A 19,827-nucleotide genomic window follows, 5' to 3' on the forward strand; every position below is an offset into this window, starting at 1 on the left:
TTTCATACAAGTATTAAAATTTTCATACAAGTACTAATGTTGAAGTTTCATACAACATATATGTTTTCTGCCACGTACACCTCACCAACCGGAAATCGTATGGAGAAAATCTTTTTAACCATATAAAAGTTTTAAATTCATATATATACAAGTAATTTATATCATTTTCTATGAGCATTATGCTTATAAGAAATATTACAACATCAAAAATAGCTTAACATTTATTTTTTTTTTTAAATTTTTTGTACTTATATGAAAATTATTTAGTTGTATGAATTCATACACTTAGTACTTATATGAAAATTAGTATCTATATGAAAATTAATTAGTATTTATATGAAATTTATTAAGTATCTATATGAAAATTATTTAGTATTTATATGAAAATTATTTACTTGTATGAATTCATAAACTTAGTATCTATATGAAAATTATTTAGTATTTATATGAAAATTTTTAACTTGTATGAATTCATTAACTTAGTATCTATATGAAAATTATTTAGTATTTATATGAAAATTATTTACTTGTATGAATTCATAAACTTAGTATCTATATGAAAATTATTTAGTATTTATATGAAAATTTTTAACTTGTATGAATTCATTAACTTAGTATCTATATGAAAATTATTTAGTATTTATATGAAAATTATTTACTTGTATGAATTCATAAACTTAGTATCTATATGAAAATTATTTAGTATTTATATGAAAATTTTTTACTTGTATGAATTCATAAACTTAGTATCTATATGAAAATTATTTAGTATTTATATGAAAATTTTTTACTTGTATGAATTCATAAACTTAGTATCTATATGAAAATTATTTAGTATTTATATGAAAATTTTTAACTTGTATGAATTCATTAACTTAGTATCTATATGAAAATTATTTAGTATTTATATGAAAATTATTTACTTGTATGAATTCATAAACTTAGTATCTATATGAAAATTATTTAGTATTTATATGAAAATTTTTAACTTGTATGAATTCATTAACTTAGTATCTATATGAAAATTATTTAGTATTTATATGAAAATTATTTACTTGTATGAATTCATAAACTTAGTATCTATATGAAAATTATTTAGTATTTATATGAAAATTTTTTACTTGTATGAATTCATAAACTTAGTATCTATATGAAAATTATTTAGTATTTATATGAAAATTTTTAACTTGTATGAATTCATTAACTTAGTATCTATATGAAAATTATTTAGTATTTATATGAAAATTTTTAACTTGTATGAATTCATTAACTTAGTATCTATATGGAAATTATTTAGTATTTATATGAAAATTTTTAACTTGTATGAATTCATTAACTTAGTATCTATATGAAAATTATTTAGTATTTATATGAAAATTTTTAACTTGTATGAATTCATTAACTTAGTATCTATATGAAAATTATTTAGTATTTATATGAAAATTTTTAACTTGTATGAATTCATTAACTTAGTATCTATATGAAAATTATTTAGTATTTATATGAAAATTTTTAACTTGTTTGAATTCATTAACTTAGTATCTATATGAAAATTATTTAGTATTTATATGAAAATTATTTACTTGTATGAATTCATAAACTTAGTATCTATATGAAAATTATTTAGTATTTATATGAAATTTTTTTACTTGTATGAACGTGGTTTCGGCGTTTTGGCTCTTTATATGTGGTTTCGGCTCTTCGCAAATAGGGACAACGTCCGGTGTGTTTTTGCGTGAGTACCTGCCGATGACGGCCTTATCTCACGGTGCTCAGACGCACAGCGGATCAATAAAATGCGATGATCAGCGCCCCGAACAATGCTTAGCATCATTCAATAATTATTGAATAATGCTAAGCATTATTCGGTACCAATTGGCAGTGTGGAATGGACACACTAACCACCTTGGTGGGGTTCGAGGCCTATCTAAAACCTCTGCCGTACTTTGGGTCCGGCACCCGGTTGCAGTGCAACTCCACATTGAGTGATCAAAACACTCTCCCCGCATTCGGGTATTAAACCACAACCACCACGATACTCCCCGAGGGGCCAGTCCGCATGAGTAGGTTGGAGCGAACTCCAAGGGCTCCTACTCCCCGTGGTACCAGAATTAAGTCTCCGGTCAGACCTCGTAGTTGAAAACTACTACCAGTTGAGCTACCATACTGCTCCGGACTGGTGACCATTTAAGTTGTTGGTATAAAAATTATACCTCCTCCACACGATTTTCAACTAATTGCCTACGCCGACTGAACAAAACACGTGCAAACCTATTAAACGACCCTAAATGTTCGGCATTCCGACTATCCGAGAGCACACCACTAACATCTAGCTGTCCATCAGTCCAGCTAATCCCCATACCCCCAAGATCCCTAATGTCCGAGTACATCGGGCATTCCGCTATGATATGCATCCAGTCCTCAGAGTGTGCCCCACATATACACTCCGGACTTCCGGAAAGGTTCCTTTGATGCAAAAATGCATTCAAAGGTCCATGCCCGGTAAGCAAGAAACCCAGACTCATACAGAATCTGAAGTCTGGGTTTTCCTCTACAAACCTAACATCCCGAATGTACTCGTAGGTCACCCGACCGCTAGGGCTATTGTCCCAACGGTCTTGCCACCTACTCCTAACGCTATCATATAGAAGCCTTTTGCTCCTTAGATAGCCCTCCCTCGCAACATCCTCATCGGAAATCCAATTCGACAGCAATGAGACACTTAAGCCTCTTCTTAACCTAAATGCAACAGCACGCTGTATAACAATCAGGTCAAGAGGAGGCGCACCTAACAACACCTGCAACGCATCTGTAGAAATTGTGCGACATACAGGCAAACAGGCAAGCATCAAACAACGTTGTATGGAAAGAAGTTTTTGGCGACCCCTGACCTTTGATGCTAATTCCCACCATATAGCGGCTCCATATGTGGCACAGGCCACAAATAAGCCACTATATATAGTGCGAACCGCACGACGTCCGAGACCCCAATCACTCCTTAACACGCGCTTGATCTTGCCGGCAATTCCTAACAATCGCTCCTCCACGTAAACCAAGTGAGGGTTGAAACACATCCTTTCGCCGATGGTCAATCCCAGATATTTGACTTGCGTCACATACCTGATATTGACCCCATTCATTCGGATAATCGGTGGACGAGCCGATGACAGTATGCCTTTCAAGAGCATTGTCACCGTCTTGTCAATCGATACGTCAACCCCCACACCTATACCCCAATTGTGAACAATTCCTAACAGTCGTTCACCCTTTCGTTCTAACTCCAATCGTGAACGACCGTCAACTAGGAGCAGAAGGTCGTCTGCATATGCACAACAACCACAAAGCGTTTCAAGTTGGCCAAGCAGAGAGTCCATCATTAGGTTCCAAATATATGGACCACAGATGGATCCCTGTGGGCAGCCTCGTTCTACCCTAATGTCCGCGCTACCATTCATTCCTACGATGGAGGCTTTTCTGTCCGAAAAGTAGCTCTGCCAGAGACTAATTTCCGGACAGCCAAGTTCCTCCAATCGTTGAATCACCCGATTCCAGATTAGGTAATCAAATGCCCCCTTGAAATCGACAAATATGCCAAGGACATGTTTGTTGGCATTCTCCCGGACAGCACGCTGAACATACATCCAGGCGTCCTCTACACTACGTCCCTTCCTAAAGCCATACTGCCTATCCGACCTCAAATCCCGCGTTAGCTCCTGAAGCCGTTCCACCATAACCCTCTCCAGTACTTTACCCAGCACTGGAAGAAGACTGATGCCCCGATAAGATCGTGGATCACTCCTAATCTTATCAGGTGACTTCAGGAGAGGAACAACCCTAGCACTTTTCCACTCACGTGGAAAATACCCCTCACAAATGCACTTATCGTAAATGACCTCCAAGTATTCTGGAATGAACTTCCACAAGCTTTTGCACAACTCTCCGTTCAAACCATCAAGACCTGGGGACCGTTTAGACCTAACCAGGCTAAAGGCATATCCCAACTCCCCATCATCAAGTGGAGGAACCGGTACCTCTTGTGCAAGAGGTGCCAGCTCCTCAGCCCTAGGAAAGAATGCTCCTAATAGAACCCCTGCACACTCACTCCAAGTTGATAACACGGTGTCATCAACACGAAGAGAAGTGATGTCCTCCCTCCTACGACCCCTACAAATCCTTAAGACCTGACCCCAGGGGTCATCCCTATGCTCATTAACGAACCCCCTCCACTCCTCTTCTTTGATTTTAATTAGCATGGCCTTATACTCATGCATCGCACAACTAAAATCGTTCCTAATCTGGGCCAACCTATCCGAATTTGACCGCCGAGCGCGTTGAAACTTCCGTCTCAATCGCCGGACAGCCCTCCTCTTCAGGGTTAATTCCTGCGTCCACCACTTTATTTTCCTAACCCTAAAATCCTTATATTTCTTCAACAACCTATCGTTCACTCCCCAGACCAATTCGTACAACCGAGCAATTTGCTCGTCCACCCCCAGGTTTTCAAACTCACTAAGCGGTATGTCCAATACCGCTTCCCTAACACACTGTCCATATTGGTTCAAGTCGATACCAGAGGTACGCCATCGCCGCAATGGACTTGCATGCGTCGAGGGAGGGGAATTAGGAGTAACCATAATTTTAATCAAATTATGATCGCTCAATCCCCACCCTCCCATAATCTCCCACCTAAAACTGAACGCCCTATTTGCTGCCTCATTGATCAAGGACACGTCAATGTCGCTCCCCCCTCTAGGACCATGAAATGTGTACCACACGCTTGGCTCATTTAGGATGTGGAGGCTGTTAGCGGCCATCCATTCGCTTAATGCCCGACCCCGAGTGTGGCTCCGATATCTGTGCGCCCATCGAGAAAACTTGCTAAACCACATCGAGGACGTGGCATTCGCATCCATCCCTAGGATAAATGGGCTACCACTCGCAAGGAGTAGTAGGTTATCCATGTATCGCAGATAAGGCTCTATAGGTTCCCTAAACTTACAATACATGCTAGCAACAATCAGTCTACCGAACACCCCCTCTACAGAAACACATACACCCTCTTGTGACGAGTCCAAAACTATGCAGTCATAGCTTGGGTCAGTCACAACTATTGCAGCATTACACCTAAGGTCCGTGTAGACCCTGAAACCCCCAGGAAGACCACTTACCATTCCAAAATTGGTGGCGTATGGCTCCTGGAGTAAGGCGATGCTGCACCCAGCCTCTATCATGCAACTCCCTAACTCGCACATAACTGCATAAGAATTCTGGCAATTTAATTGAAAAATCTCACCCATTAATGTCTGGCGAGAGCACGTCCGACAACCCCACAGTAAATCGGACAGGCAGCCGACATCATGAGATGTCCAGCTGGCCTTCCTTTAAATGCACAGTTGCGACAATGGGGGGCATTGACGCAACTGGCAGCCTTGTGGCCCTCCTGACCACACCTCCGACAGACGTCGGTCTTGGCCCTACATTCTGCCACTCGGTGATCAAAACCCATGCACCGGAAGCAGCCGGTCACGGGACTATCCGCGCGGACACGGAAGGAGAACCACTTGACGTAGCACCTACCCGCATCCAGGAGGGTGGACATTAGTTTATCCGTACCCTCTAGGACAACATTTGTCCTGCCATCAGTCGCCACCTTCCAGGGGCGACTGACCATCCTCACGTCCGTCTTTTTGGACTCCGGGCTGAACTCCCGAAGGTTCAGCCGAAACAGCTCCTCCATGAATTCTTCATGGGATATTTCCGTGTATACTCCCTGTACCACGACCCTGGGCCCCAACTTTTTATTGACGCTAACGTCCAACCCTACCTCACCGAATTTGGCGTTGCTCGCCACTTTCTCCCTCTCAGCAACAGAGGGAGTGCGTATCACTACGCCACCCCCCTTTATTGTCTTCACGTCATGGACGCGAACACCCAGTGAAGGACCCACCTCCTTAACAACCTTATTTATGACTTCCTTTGAGGAAGTCACAGGAGCCTTGCTCCTCACCACAACCGACCAGGTTTCCACTGGTTTCCTCACCGTCGGCGCAATTGCCTCCAGCACGGGTGCCGGAGGGGCAGGCGCCGAGGGAGCAGCAGCAGCCGCCCCTGCTGTACTCCGAGGGACGGAAGATGTCCCACAACCCCCCTTCAATCCCTCAATTTGCCCACGAAGATGAGCATTTTCTGTTAGGACACTCATAAGAATCTCCTCATATTTAGAGGAGATCCCTACGAGTTCCTTCATTGTTGTGACTTCGAGGCTTTTCGCCCCGAACACAACCTCGTTAAACTGGGCTGTTACGGCTTTCATCGCCGTAACATGACCCTCACCCCCAATAACACCCCCTTTACCCCCCTTGCTGCCCCCTACCTTGTTGTCCGGGCAACCTTTCCTGCCTCCATTGGCTCCGTCCTTCGCCGCCATCTTCTGGTCTACGGCTGCTTTGGTTGCAACCGTAAACAGCTTCTGGAGTGCTCCCTCCGTCCCGCTCTCTCCCGAGTTCGCCTGTGGTGGCGAACCTAGTCGCGCCTTCCTCTTGGGTGGGGGCCGTAAGGGTTGCCCCACTCCGTCCTCGTCCGTCGATGACTCCACCTGGACCATTGAAGGCCCAGAGTCTTCGCTCTCCGCTGGGGCTTTTGCCCCTCTCCTCCGTGGTGGAGGCATTTCTCCTACACTCGCGCACAACAAAAACACAGATCTTTCACTACCTGCACTGTACACAATGTTTGTTATGGCAGATGCCGCTAACTATGCGCACTGCTGGGAAATCCCACACTTCGTTCACTAATACACACTCCGTTAATGGCCTAAGCCGCTATCCTTTCACACTTTTGGGAATACACACGATGTGTATAATCCCTCACGTACCTGCTTACTGTGTCTATTTCACTACAGGCTACCGACAGACCGGAAAAACCGAAAAATTTTATCACTTTCAGAAACACTGAAAAATACTTAAAAATCGCTTTTAAAAACTCGCAATGATGCGCAAACACGTCCGTTCACTTCGAGGTTCTACAAACAACTGCAAATAGGGACAGTAGGAATCTCCTGAATTCCTTTTTGCGCGTCACTAATAAGATGACGATGCATTTGGCTACGTAAATAAAATCATTTTTATGCCCGCCGTTTAACCAAATTTAGTTTTTTTTATATGCAAATATACGTTTTTTCGGCCTTTTGGCTCTTTATATGTGGTTTCGGCTCTTCGCAAATAGGGACAGTAGGAATCTCCTGAATTCCTTTTTGCGCGTCACTAATAAGATGACGATGCATTTGGCTACGTAAATAAAATCATTTTTATGCCCGCCGTTTAACCAAATTTAGTTTTTTTTATATGCAAATATACGTTTTTTCGGCCTTTTGGCTCTTTATATGTGGTTTCGGCTCTTCGCAAATAGGGACAGTAGGAATCTCCTGAATTCCTTTTTGCGCGTCACTAATAAGATGACGATGCATTTGGCTACGTAAATAAAATCATTTTTATGCCCGCCGTTTAACCAAATTTAGTTTTTTTTATATGCAAATATACGTTTTTTCGGCCTTTTGGCTCTTTATATGTGGTTTCGGCTCTTCGCAAATAGGGACAGTAGGAATCTCCTGAATTCCTTTTTGCGCGTCACTAATAAGATGACGATGCATTTGGCTACGTAAATAAAATCATTTTTATGCCCGCCGTTTAACCAAATTTAGTTTTTTTTTATATGCAAATATACGTTTTTTCGGCCTTTTGGCTCTTTATATGTGGTTTCGGCTCTTCGCAAATAGGGACAGTAGGAATCTCCTGAATTCCTTTTTGCGCGTCACTAATAAGATGACGATGCATTTGGCTACGTAAATAAAATCATTTTTATGCCCGCCGTTTAACCAAATTTAGTTTTTTTTATATGCAAATATACGTGGTTTCGGCGTTTTGGCTCTTTATATGTGGTTTCGGCTCTTCGCAAATAGGGACAGTAGGAATCTCCTGAATTCCTTTTTGCGCGTCACTAATAAGATGACGATGCATTTGGCGTTTCGGCTCTTCGCAAATAGGGACAGATGTGGATTTGTTTTAACGTATGTACCTGCCTGTGAAGGCCTTACCATACGTGTATTCAAAAACACAAATGGATTAATACAATGCGTCAATCAGCGCCCTGTATTTGTAGCTATGCACACTTCCAGTACCAATTGGCGTGTGGTATGGACACACTTATGCCACCTTGGTAGGGCCGAGGCCCATCTAAAACCTCTGCCGTACTTTGGGTCCGGCACCCGGTTGGTTGCAACACCACACCGAGAAGCCAAAAGCCCTCTGCCTGCATTTAGGTTTAGAAACCACAGCCACCACGATACTCCCCGAAGGGCCGTAACCCAACGAGCAGGCGGAAACCGAAGCCTCCTGGGCTCCTGCTCCCCGTGGCACCGAGTTTAAGTCTCTGGTAAGACTTTGTAGCCGAAGCTACTTCCAGTTGAGCCTTTCCATACTGCTCTGCACTGGTAGGCAATTGTGGCTTGAACACAATTGCCCTTTTTGAAAGGAGTGACCAATTCCTTTTTGGAAAAAGCTAAATCAAAAAGATAACATAATTCCGTTCAAGCCATGAAATATATTATCTAGCACGTATAGATAACAGTCTGAGTATCAGCCATTATCATCAGCCTGTTATCTATTTGTGCATGTTTGGATTTTAGTCGCCTTTTACGACAGGCATACCTTACCTCGGGCATATTCTCGATCCAAACCCGCAGGACCTGATGGGATTTTAGTCGCCTCTTACGACAGGCATGCCTTACCTCGGGTATATTCTATACCCGTACCCGCAGGGTAGCAAATAGGGACAGTAGGAATCTCCTGAATTCCTTTTTGCGCGTCACTAATAAGATGACGATGCATTTGGCTACGTAAATAAAATCATTTTTATGCCCGCCGTTTAACCAAATTTAGTTTTTTTTATATGCAAATATACGTGGTTTCGGCGTTTTGGCTCTTTATATGTGGTTTCGGCTCTTCGCAAATAGGGACAGTAGGAATCTCCTGAATTCCTTTTTGCGCGTCACTAATAAGATGACGATGCATTTGGCTACGTAAATAAAATCATTTTTATGCCCGCCGTTTAACCAAACTTAGTTTTTTTTATATGCATTGGCTCTTTATATGTGGTTTCGGCCCTTCGCAAATAGGGACAACGTCCGGTGTGTTTTTGCGTGAGTACCTGCCGATGACGGCCTTATCTCACGGTGCTCTGACGCACAGCGGATCAATAAAATGCGATGATCAGCGCCCCGAATAATGCTTAGCATTATTCAATAATTATTGAATGATTATTGAATAATGCTAAGCATTATTCGGTACCAATTGGCAGTGTGGAATTGACACACTAACCACCTTGGTGGGGTTCGAGGCCTATCTAAAACCTCTGCCGTACTTTGGGTCCGGCACCCGGTTGCAGTGCAACTCCACATTGAGTGATCAAAACACTCTCCCCGCATTCGGGTATTAAACCACAACCACCACGATACTCCCCGAGGGGCCAGTCCGCATGAGTAGGTTGGAGCGAACTCCAAGGGCTCCTACTCCCCGTGGTACCAGAATTAAGTCTCCGGTCAGACCTCGTAGTTGAAAACTACTACCAGTTGAGCTACCATACTGCTCCGGACTGGTGACCATTTAAGTTGTTGGTATAAAAATTATACCTCCTCCACCCGATTTTCAACTAATTGCCTACGCCGACTGAACAAAACACGTGCAAACCTATTAAACGACCCTAAATGTTCGGCATTCCGACTATCCGAGAGCACACCACTAACATCTAGCTGTCCATCAGTCCAGCTAATCCCCATACCCCCAAGATCCCTAATGTCCGAGTACATCGGGCATTCCGCTATGATATGCATCCAGTCCTCAGAGTGTGCCCCACATATACACTCCGGACTTCCGGAAAGGTTCCTTTGATGCAAAAATGCATTCAAAGGTCCATGCCCGGTAAGCAAGAAACCCAGACTCATACAGAATCTGAAGTCTGGGTTTTCCTCTACAAACCTAACATCCCGAATGTACTCGTAGGTCACCCGACCGCTAGGGCTATTGTCCCAACGGTCTTGCCACCTACTCCTAACGCTATCATATAGAAGCCTTTTGCTCCTTAGATAGCCCTCCCTCGCAACATCCTCATCGGAAATCCAATTCGACAGCAATGAGACACTTAAGCCTCTTCTTAACCTAAATGCAACAGCACGCTGTATAACAATCAGGTCAAGAGGAGGCGCACCTAACAACACCTGCAACGCATCTGTAGAAATTGTGCGACATACAGGCAAACAGGCAAGCATCAAACAACGTTGTATGGAAAGAAGTTTTTGGCGACCCCTGACCTTTGATGCTAATTCCCACCATATAGCGGCTCCATATGTGGCACAGGCCACAAATAAGCCACTATATATAGTGCGAACCGCACGACGTCCGAGACCCCAATCACTCCTTAACACGCGCTTGATCTTGCCGGCAATTCCTAACAATCGCTCCTCCACGTAAACCAAGTGAGGGTTGAAACACATCCTTTCGCCGATGGTCAATCCCAGATATTTGACTTGCGTCACATACCTGATATTGACCCCATTCATTCGGATAATCGGTGGACGAGCCGATGACAGTATGCCTTTCAAGAGCATTGTCACCGTCTTGTCAATCGATACGTCAACCCCCACACCTATACCCCAATTGTGAACAATTCCTAACAGTCGTTCACCCTTTCGTTCTAACTCCAATCGTGAACGACCGTCAACTAGGAGCAGAAGGTCGTCTGCATATGCACAACAACCACAAAGCGTTTCAAGTTGGCCAAGCAGAGAGTCCATCATTAGGTTCCAAATATATGGACCACAGATGGATCCCTGTGGGCAGCCCCGTTCTACCCTAATGTCCGCGCTACCATTCATTCCTACGATAGAGGCTTTTCTGTCCGAAAAGTAGCTCTGCCAGAGACTAATTTCCGGACAGCCAAGTTCCTCCAATCGTTGAATCACGCGATCCCAGATTAGGTGATCGAATGCCCCCTTGAAATCGACAAATATGCCAAGGACATATTTATTGGCATTCTCCCGGACAGCACGCTGAACATACATCCAGGCGTCCTCTACACTACGTCCCTTCCTAAAGCCATACTGCCTATCCGACCTCAATTCCCTCGTTAGCTCCTGAAGCCGTTCCACCATAACCCTCTCCAGTACTTTACCCAGCACTGGAAGAAGACTGATGCCCCGATAAGATCGTGGATCACTCCTAATCTTATCAGGTGACTTCAGGAGAGGAACAACCCTAGCACTTTTCCACTCACGTGGAAAATACCCCTCACAAATGCACTTATCGTAAATGACCTCCAAGTATTCCGGAATGAACTTCCACAAGCTTTTGCACAACTCTCCGTTCAAACCATCAAGACCTGGGGACCGTTTAGACCTAACCAGGCTAAAGGCATATCCCAACTCCCCATCATCAAGTGGAGGAACCGGTACCTCTTGTGCGAGAGGTGCCAGCTCCTCAGCGCTAGGAAAGAACGCTCCTAACAGAACCCCTGCACACTCACTCCATGTTGATAACACAGTGTCATCAACACGAAGAGAAGTGATGTCCTCCCTCCTACGACCCCTACAAATCCTTAAGACCTGACCCCAGGGGTCATCCCTATGCTCATTAACGAACCCCCTCCACTCCTCTTCTTTGATTTTAATTAGCATGGCCTTATACTCATGCATCGCACAACTAAAATCGTTCCTAATCTGGGCCAACCTATCCGAATTTGACCGCCGAGCGCGTTGAAACTTCCGTCTCAATCGCCGGACAGCCCTCCTCTTCAGGGTTAATTCCTGCGTCCACCATTTTATTTTCCTAACCCTAAAGTCCTTATATTTCTTCAACAACCTATCGTTCACTCCCCAGACCAATTCGTACAACCGAGCAATTTGCTCGTCCACCCCCAGATTTTCAAACTCACTAAGCGGTATGTCCAATACCGCTTCCCTAACACACTGTCCATATTGGTTCAAGTCGATACCAGAGGTACGCCATCGCCGCAATGGACTTGCATACGTCGAGGGAGGGGAATTAGGAGTAACCATAATTTTAATCAAATTATGATCGCTCAATCCCCACCCTCCCATAATCTCCCACCTAAAACTGAACGCCCTATTTGCTGCCTCATTGATCAAGGACACGTCAATGTCGCTCCCCCCTCTAGGACCATGAAATGTGTACCACTCGCTTGGCTCATTTAGGATGTGGAGGCTGTTAGCAGCCATCCATTCGCTTAATGCCCGACCCCGAATGTGGCTCCGATATCTGTGCGCCCATCGAGAAAACTTGCTAAACCACATCGAGGACGTGGCATTCGCATCCATCCCTAGGATAAATGGGCTACCACTCGCAAGGAGTAGTAGGTTATCCATGTATCGCAGATAAGGCTCTATAGGTTCCCTAAACTTACAATACATGCTAGCAACAATCAGTCTACCGAACCCCCCCTCTACAGAAACACATACACCCTCTTGTGACGAATCCAAAACTATGCAGTCATAGCTTGGGTCAGTCACAACTATTGCAGCATTACACCTAAGGTCCGTGTAGACCCTGAAACCCCCAGGAAGACCACTTACCATTCCAAAATTGGTGGCGTATGGCTCCTGGAGTAAGGCGATGCTGCACCCAGCCTCTATCATGCAACTCCCTAACTCGCACATAACTGCATAAGAATTCTGGCAATTTAATTGAAAAATCTCACCCATTAATGTCTGGCGAGAGCACGTCCGACAACCCCACAGTAAATCGGACAGGCAGCCGACATCATGAGATGTCCAGCTGGCCTTCCTTTAAATGCACAGTTGCGACAATGGGGGGCATTGACGCAACTGGCAGCCTTGTGGCCCTCCTGACCACACCTCCGACAGACGTCGGTCTTGGCCCTGCATTCTGCCACTCGGTGATCAAAACCCATGCACCGGAAGCAGCCGGTCACGGGACTATCCGCGCGGACACGGAAGGAGAACCACTTGACGTAGCACCTACCCGCATCCAGGAGGGTGGACATTAGTTTGTCCGTACCCTCTAGGACAACATTTGTCCTGCCATCAGTCGCCACCTTCCAGGGGCGACTGACCATCCTCACGTCCGTCTTTTTGGACTCCGGGCTGAACTCCCGAAGGTTCAGCCGAAACAGCTCCTCCATGAATTCTTCATGGGATATTTCCGTGTGTACTCCCTGTACCACGACCCTGGGCCCCAACTTTTTATTGACGCTAACGTCCAACCCTACCTCACCGAATTTGGCGTTGCTCGCCACTTTCTCCCTCTCAGCAACAGAGGGAGTGCGTATCACTACGCCACCCCCCTTTATTGTCTTCACGTCATGGACGCGAACACCCAGTGAAGGACCCACCTCCTTAACAACCTTATTTATGACTTCCTTTGAGGAAGTCACAGGAGCCTTGCTCCTCACCACAACCGACCAGGTTTCTACTGGTTTCCTCACCGTCGGCGCAATTGCCTCCAGCACGGGTGCTGGAGGGGCAGGCGCCGAGGGAGCAGCAGCAGCCGCCCCTGCTGTGCTCCGAGGGACGGAAGATGTCCCAATGCCACCCTTCAAACCCTCAATTTGCCCACGAAGATGAGCATTTTCCGTCAGGACACTCATAAGAATCTCCTCATATTTAGAGGCGATCCCTACGAGTTCCTTCATCGTTGTGACTTCGAGGCTTTTCGCCCCGAACACAACCTCGTTCAACTGGGCTGTTACGGCTTTCATCGCCGTAACATGACCCTCACCCCCAATAGCACCCCCTTTACCCCCTTGCTGCCCCCTACCTTGTTGTCCGGGCAACCTTTCCTGCCTCCATTGGCTCCTTCCTTCGCCGCAACCTTTACTCCTACGGCTGCTTTCGTAGCAACCGTATCCAGCTTCTGGAGTATCCCATCTGATCCGCTCTCGCCTGAATTCGCCTGTGGTGGCGAACCTAGTCGCGCCTTCCTCTTGGGTGGGGGCCGTAAGGGTTGCCCCACTCCGTCCTCGTCCGTCGATGACTCCACCTGGACCATTGAAGGCCCGGAGTCTTCGCTCTCCGCTGGGGCTTTTGCCCCTCTCCTCCGTGGTGGAGGCATTTCTCCTACACAACACTCACGCACAATACAGACAACCGCACTTCCACTACCTGCACTGTACACAATGGTTTGTTATGGCAGATGCCGCTAACTACGCGCACTGCTGGGAAATCCCACACTTTGTTCACTAATCCACACACTAGTTAATGGCCTAAGCCGCTATCCTTACACACTTTTGGGAATACACACGATGTGTATAATCCCTCACGTACCTGCTCACTGTGTCTATTTTCACAACAGGCTACCGACAGACCGGAAAAACCGAAAAATTTTTATCACTTTCAGAAACACTGAAAAATACTTAAAAATCGCTTTTAAAAACTCGCAATGATGCGCAAACACGTCCGTTCACTTCGAGGTTCTACAAACAACTGAGTAGATAGGGACATCTAAAGCCAATATTAACGTGAGTACCTGCCGACGACGGCCTTACCTCACGGTGCTCAAAAGCACAGCGGATCAAATCAATGCGATGATCAGCGCCCCGAAAAATGCAATGCATTATTCAGTACCAATTGGCGTGTGGAATGGACACACTAAACACCTTGGTGAGGTTCGAGGCCTATCTAAAACCTCTGCCGTACTTTGGGTCCGGCACCCGGTTGCAATGCAACTCCACATTGAGTGACAAATATCACTCTCCCCGCATTCGGGTATTAAACCACAACCACCACGATACTCCCCGAGGGGCCAGTCCGCACGAGTAGGTTGGAGCGAACTCCAAGGGCTCCTACTCCCCGTGGTACCAGAATTAAGTCTCCGGTCAGACCTCGTAGTTGAAACTACTACCAGTTGAGCTTCCATACTGCTCTGGACTGGTGACCAGGGGTTGGACCCCATTCTCTCATCCAATACACACACAATACACACACCATTCACACAAAGAAACTATACTTAGTTTCCAGCTAATTGTCTTCGCCGCTTAAACACCTCACGCGCAAACACACCAAATAATTCTAATCGTTCGGCATCCCAACTAGTAGAGATCACACCACTAACATCTAACCGTCCATCAGTCCAACTAATCCCCATACCCCCAAGGTCCCTAATGTCCGAGTACATCGGGCATTCAGCAATAACATGCACCCAATCCTCAACACGCGCTCCACACATACATTCCATTCCATCAGAGAGGCGCCTCTGATGCAAAAAAGCATTTAAAGGCCCATGCCCCGTAAGTAGGAAACCCAGACTCAGACAGAATCTGAAATCTGGGTTTTCCCCAACAAACCCAACATCCCGAATGTACTCATAAGTCACACGACCGTTAGGACTATTATCCCAACGGTCTTGCCACCTACTCCTAACCCTGTCATCTAGAAGCCTCTTGCTTCCTAGATATCCCAACCTCTCCACATCATCGTCAGAAATCCATTCATTCCGCAGCAATAACACACTCAAACCCCTCCTCAACCTGAAAGAAACAGCACGCTGTAAAACAATCAGGTCAAGAGGGGGCACACCCAATAAAACCTGCAACGCATCCGTAGAAACGGTGCGACATACAGGCAAACAGGCAAGCATCATGCAACGCTGTATAGAAAGAAGTTTTCGATGACCCGAAACCATCGTAGCCACCTTCCACCATATAGGAGATCCATAAGTGGCACAGGCCACAAACAAACCTCGATATATGGAGCGAACAGCACGACGCCCGAGACCCCAATCACTCCGTAAAACGCGCCTGACACTACCAACAATCGCCTGCAGCCGCCGCTTCACATTCACTAAGTGTGGAGTAAAACACATTCTTTCACTCATGGTCAACCCTAGATATTTGACTTGCGTCACATACCTGATGCTGACCCCATTCACACGGACAACCGGTGGACGCCCCGGTGACAGTCTACCCTTTAAGAGCGTTGTCACCGTTTTATCCATCGATATGTCAACCCCCACACCCACACCCCAATTATGAGCAATCTCCAACAATTGCCCTCCTACCCTTTCAATCTCAGACCTCGAACAGCCTTCAACTAAAAGAAGCAGGTCATCCGCATACGCACAACACCTGCAGAGGGGTTCGAGCTGCCCAAGCAGTGAGTCCATCATGAGGTTCCAAATATATGGACCACAGATGGATCCCTGCGGGCAGCCACGAACCACTCCAATCTCCACACTCCCATTCATACCAACGATAGAGGCTTTCCTGTCCGAAAAGAAGCTCCGCCAGAGACTAATTTCCGAACAGTTAAGTTCCTCTAGCCGTTGAATCACACGATCCCAGATTAGGTAATCAAACGCCCCCTTGAAGTCAACAAATATGCCAAGGACATATTTGTTGGTATTCTCCCTCACAGCATTCTGAACATACATCCAGGCATCTTCTACACTGCGTCCTTTCCTGAACCCATACTGCCTATTCGACCTCAAATCCCGCGTTAGCTCCTGAAGCCGTTCCACCATAACTCTTGCCAGCACTTTTCCAAGCACTGGAAGGAGACTGATGCCCCGATAAGAACGAGGATCACTCCTGATCTTATCAGGAGACTTCAGGAGAGGAACAACCCTGGCACTTTTCCACTCACGTGGAAAATATCCCTCACAAATGCACTTATCATAAATGACCTCCAAGTATTCCGGAATGAACTTCCACAAGCATTTGCACATCTCTCCGTTCAGACCATCAAAACCTGGAGACCGTTTAGACCTGACCAGGCCAAAGGCATATCCCAGCTCCCCATCATCTAATGGAGGAACAGGTACCTCATGTGCATGGGGTGCCTGAACCTCAGCCCTGGGAAAGAACGCTCCTAACAGAACCCCAGCACACTCTCTCCACGTTGATAACACAGTGTCACCAACACGAAGAGAGGTGATATCCTCCCTCTTACGACCCCTGCAGATCTTATAGACCTGACCCCAGGGGTCATCCCTATTGTCATTCACAAAACTCCTCCACTCTTCTTCTTTAATTTTCACAATCATATCTTTATATTCATTCATCGCACAACTCAAATCATACCTAAACTGGGACAGCCTGTCAGAATTGAACCGCCGAGCACGTTGAAACTTTCGTCTCAACCGCCGGACAGTCCTCCTCTTCAAGGTTAACTCATGCGTCCACCACTTAATTTTTCTAATCCTAAAACTTCCACACTTCCTGAACAATCTGTCATTCACACCCCACACCAACTCACACAGCCGAGCAATTTGCTCATCCACTTCCAGATCATCAAACACTCTAAGCGGTATTTCTAACACCGCTTCCCTTACACTCTGTCCATATCGGTTCCAGTCAATACCAGAGGTACGCCATCGCCGCAATGGACTCACACACACCAAAGGAGGGGAACGAGGAGCAACCACAATTTGGATCAAATTATGATCACTCAGACCCCACCCTCCTCTAACCTCCCACTTAAAATCAAACACTGTACTTGCTGCCTCATTCATAAGCGTCACGTCAATATCACTCACACCCCTAGGCCCATCAAACGTATACCACTCACTCGGCTCATTCAGAATGTGAAGGCCCTTAGCCAACACCCATTCATTCATTACCTCGCCTCGAACGTGGCTTTGATATCCAGACGAATGTCTAGATACCTTACTAAACCACATCGAGGACGAGGCATTCGCATCCAACCCTAGGACTAATGGGCTACCACTCGCCAGAAGTAGTAACTTATCCATATAGCCCAGGTAGGGCTCTAGGGGCTCGCTAAATTTGCAATACAAACTAGCGACAATCATTCTACCGAACTCCCCCTCTATAGACACACACACCCCCTGTTGTGACGAATCCAAGACTACACAATCGTAGCCAGAAGCATTAACCCCAAGGTCCGTAAAGACCCTAAAACCTCCAGGAAGACCCCGAACCACACCATTGGTGGCGTAAGGCTCCTGAAGTAAGGCAATGCCACACCCCCCCTCAATCATATAACCCCCCAACTCACACATAACGGCATACGACCCCTGACAATTAAGCTGAAAAACCCCCCCCATCAGTGTCTGGAGAGGGCACGCTCAACAACGCCACAGTAAATCGGGCAAACAGCTGACATCATAAGATGCCCAGCTGGCCTACCCTTAAATGCACAGTTGCGACAATGAGGGGCATTACCACAACCGGCAGCTCTATGTCCTTCTTGACCGCACCGCCTACAAACATCTGATTTGGCCCTACACTCAGCCACTCTATGGTCAAAACCCATACACCGGAAGCAGCCAGCAACTGGGCTATCCGGTCGAACCCTGAAGGAGAACCACTTTATGTAGCACCTTCCCGCCTCCAAAAGGGCGGACATTAATTTGTCCGACCCCTCAAGGACAACGTTGGTGCTACCATCAGCAGCCACCTTCCAGGGCCGACTGACCATCCGCACATCTGACTTTCGTGCCTCAGGGCTGATGTCCTGAAGGTTCAACCGAAAGAGCTCCTCCATGAAGTCATCATGGGAGATTTCGGTGTGAACCCCCTGAACCACAACCCGCGGACCCAACTTCCGGTTCACACTCACATCCAACCCCACCTCCCCGAACTTGGCATTATTCGCCACCTTTTCCCTCTCTAAAACAGAGGGGGTGCGAATAACCACCCCACCACCCTTAATCGGCTTCACCTCGTGTACACGCACTCCGAGGGAAGGTCCCACCTCCTTCACGACCTTCTTAATCACCTCCTTAGAGGAGGTGGTAGGGGCCTTGCTTCTCACCACCACCGACCAAGTCTCAACCGGCTTCGGCAATGCCGGAGCAATCGCCTCCAACACTGGCGCTGGAGGCGCACGCACCGACTCAGCCGGAGCCAAACCCACAACCGACCTCTTCGATTGGGGAATAGATCCCCCACAACCCCCCCTGAGAGCGTCAACCTGACCGCGAAGATGGGCATTCTCGGTTACTACCGTCATCAGAAGCGCCTCGTACTTCGAGGCAAGCTCCATCAGCCCCTTCGCAGTAGTGACCTCAAAGTCTACAACCCCAAACACCAATGCGTTTAATTCCGCCGTCACTGCCTTCATGGCAGCAACATGGCTAATAGCGCCTCCCCCAACCACACCACCATTTTCTCCTCCCTCCTTAACAGCGCTAACAGGACACTCCTTTGCAGAAGTACCCTTAATGCGCTTCTTCCCCTTAATCCTTACTACACCTCCACGCTTGCTAACAATAGGGTGGACAACCACTTCTTCAGCGGTGTCACCCATATCAGCACAACTACTCCCATCCCCTAACATCACCAACGATGGCGATCCTATCCTAACCTTCCTACGCGGCGGGGACCCAACCGAAGGTCCAGTACCTTCATCAGCCGACGAGGTCTCCACTGCTAACGCTAGCTCTTTCCCCTCATTCCCAGCAGGGTGCTTAGCCCTTCTCCTCCGTGAGGGAAGCATTTCTACTTCCGGCCTTTCACCAGGCAGGCTGATCCGCCGGCAAAACACTGACACAGAAGCCACTCGACCAGACAAGACTTGGAACAGCTGCTCTCAAGACACGTGTGACTGAACGCACTGAAGGAACTAACTATAAGAATAGAATCGTCCAGTAGCTGCTACCACCTAAGCAGTCGATTATTGCGAAATCGCAAGGGCACAACCCACAACTCCAGCCAACGGTCTGGAACTGGTCACCCAATAAACCGCCGGACAGAACAAAGTCCCCGTAACGGCTCCAAGCCAACCGATGTGGAGCTGAACCAAATCGCACTGTAGGTCAAAGGTTAACAGCTACGAACGCAGTC

Source organism: Zeugodacus cucurbitae, chromosome Y (assembly GCF_028554725.1).
Source record: "Zeugodacus cucurbitae isolate PBARC_wt_2022May chromosome Y, idZeuCucr1.2, whole genome shotgun sequence".
NCBI classification, from domain to species: domain Eukaryota; kingdom Metazoa; phylum Arthropoda; class Insecta; order Diptera; family Tephritidae; genus Zeugodacus; species Zeugodacus cucurbitae.